The following is a 2,572-nucleotide window of genomic DNA, read 5'->3' as shown; positions in this document are numbered from 1 at the left end:
AAGTTTGAACCATTAGGGATTGAATTGTAACTTCGCTATAGTATAGGGTTGTTTGGTAATTTAATTAACCAAGTGAGACTGATTTGGTAAAAATAATTTCAAAGAGTGGGCTAAAATGGTTATTTTTATTCAAAGTTTGAAGATTGAGATTTATTTTGTTAAAAGTAACCAAATGAGGGGCTGTTTGTGGATAAATGGCATATTTTTTAGGGATTCGGAGCTATTTTAAATAAAGAATTTAATAGTAGAGGCATTATAGTCATTTCATAATTAAAATGCCTTAGGGTTTTACATCCCGTGTTTACTGCTTCACTTAAAAAGAATTAGGGCATTATCCCGTTTCTTTTGGTCTGATCGGGGAACTAAAGCAAAGGGGATACGAATCGTCCAAGGAAGTCACGAGGGAAACAGATGAACGGGAGGGGAATCAAGCATTTGCCACCGGTCGATGACCGATCATGAAGAAGGTAGAGCGCGTCGGCAGGCGAGAAGGAGGCATGAAGATGGCTGCGAGGTCCAATGGATTTCGATGGGTTGCAGGCTGAGGTTGCGTTTCCGGTGTTCGGTCGAACCGAAGGAGTAGACGAGACGAAAGCAGAGGGCTCTCTCTCTCTCTCTCTCTCTCTCTCTCTCTCCCTTCCGGCTACTAGATGCGAGGAAAGATAACGTCCGAGGAGACGAAGGTCGATCGGTCCGACTTCCGAGGAGGTGTCGCGAGCAGCGGTGTCAGTGAAGATGATACCTTCGGAGGTCGTTGATTGCAAGGAACAGAAGAGAGAGTATGAGTGTGGGGCTATGGTGGTCGGAACTCTCATTAGCAGCGGCTGTGGAGGTGAGTGGATGGGGCTGCTCCGGCAGCTCCCTGTTCTTCTTCTTCTTAGTATTTTTTTTTTTATTCTTTTTTCAAAATTGATTGGGGTTTCTGGGATGGTCTCGATTGCAGAAAAGAAAACAGATCATCAATATGATCTCGAGGTGTTTGTTTGTTTGTTTTAACATGAATCTATCGAATGAATAAAATGGTTGGTTGGTTGTTGATGTTTGATAAGAAAAGAAGAAGATTATCAGTTATGGAAAAGGGTGTTTGGCTGTTTGTTGTCTACGGAAAGGGTAGAAGAAGAACATAATGAATTGTTTTTTTTTTTTTTTTCTTTTTTTAACGATTGGTTGTTTCTGTTGATAGGGAAAGAAAACGAAGCAAGGAAAAAAATGTGATGTTGTTCTTCATGTTTGCAGGAATACAAAAGAACAAGAACAAAATGGTTCTTCGCTGGGAATGAAGATGTAGTCCGAAAAGAAAGTGTTGTAGGTGTTTGGGTATTAGATTGTTATCCCTGTGTTTGAGTGTTCATCTTTCTTATCCTTTCCTTGGTTCCTCGAGTAAAACTTAAGGAGATAAAAATCAGGGCTACGGTCTGGGGCCTTAAAAAATCCTGCCCAAGATCGGCCCTGATTCACACCCGTTCATGAGTTGAAGGAATACAGAAGGACAAGAACAAAATTGGTTGTCTCAGTTCTCATCGCATCATCATATGATTGCGTAGTCTTTGAAATTGTCTCATCTATGATGCTTAGATATTTGATTTAAGTATATAAAATAATCTATTCCATTAGACACTACATACTAGTCGATCGATTTCAATTGGAATGCATTTTCCACTTATTATAGTGTAATTCATGTTTACATGTAATGATTCTGGAATACTTAAATATAAAATCATCAAATGGTTGATTTGTTTTCTATGTGTTTTGCCCAATAAAAAATGATGAAAATAAACAATTGTCGTGTTTAACTATTTAAGTGGAGGATAATTGAATATTGAATTCTTCATAACGTCTTAGCCTTATTGAGCTTCCTATTTTTAGTCTTTTTTTATTTTATTTTATTATTATTATTATTATTTTTTTTTTTTATGTTTTGTAATGTTTTTTTAGGGTTTAAAACAATCAAAAAAAAAAAAAAAAAAATAATTACTCTAACATTGGTTGTGGTTTTTAGAGCAGACAAAGACTTTGTAAGACAAATATTAATTTTGTAATTTTGTAGTTTATAATTTCGTTTAAACTTTTAGGTGTTTCTTTTCTTTTCTAACATTCCATATATTTTATAATTGAGAATTTTAAATTATAGTAATCCGAAAGGGCCCATTTTTTTTATATTTGCCCCGGGCCTTCAATTGGCTAGGACCGGCCGGGTGTGAATGCTCAGTTGGTGGGAAGGACAAATAGAAGAAGTGTTTGCATGTGGTTTGGTTGTTTTTGGGATGTAACTTGGAAGAAAATATGGATGTCTTTATTTAGTTATTTGTATTTATTTAGTTGTTTAATTATTTCTATTTGGTAGATTAAATAGATGTATTTGTGTATGAATTTATATTATGTATTTGTTTCAATATGTATGAAATGTGTGTATTGATTAAATTAAGTATGTATTTGTATATAAATTTATTGATTGTTATGTGTTTCTAATAGATTTAATGTATATTCTTTTTATTTTGTTTAATAATATTATATGTATACACAATATCTATGCACTCTCCTAATAAGGGTTTAATAAATGTACCAAGGATTC

At 34.7% G+C, this 2,572-nt stretch overlaps 1 long non-coding RNA gene across 1 annotated transcript; it reads left to right on the top strand.

The window, feature by feature from the left end:
- Positions 1-280: 280 nt before the first annotated feature.
- Positions 281-1,788, top strand: LOC145033794 (uncharacterized). Its single transcript, XR_013677706.1, has 2 exons — positions 281-832; positions 944-1,788. It is a non-coding gene; the product is annotated as an uncharacterized LOC145033794 (long non-coding RNA).
- The last annotated feature ends 784 nt before the right edge of the window (positions 1,789-2,572 follow it).

Source organism: Lactuca saligna, chromosome 3 (genome assembly GCF_052625555.1).
Source record: "Lactuca saligna cultivar CGN05327 chromosome 3, ASM5262555v1, whole genome shotgun sequence".
NCBI lineage: Eukaryota > Viridiplantae > Streptophyta > Magnoliopsida > Asterales > Asteraceae > Lactuca > Lactuca saligna.
Note: the sequence above shows the minus strand (reverse complement) of the source record. Positions and strands in the feature narration are given on the sequence as shown.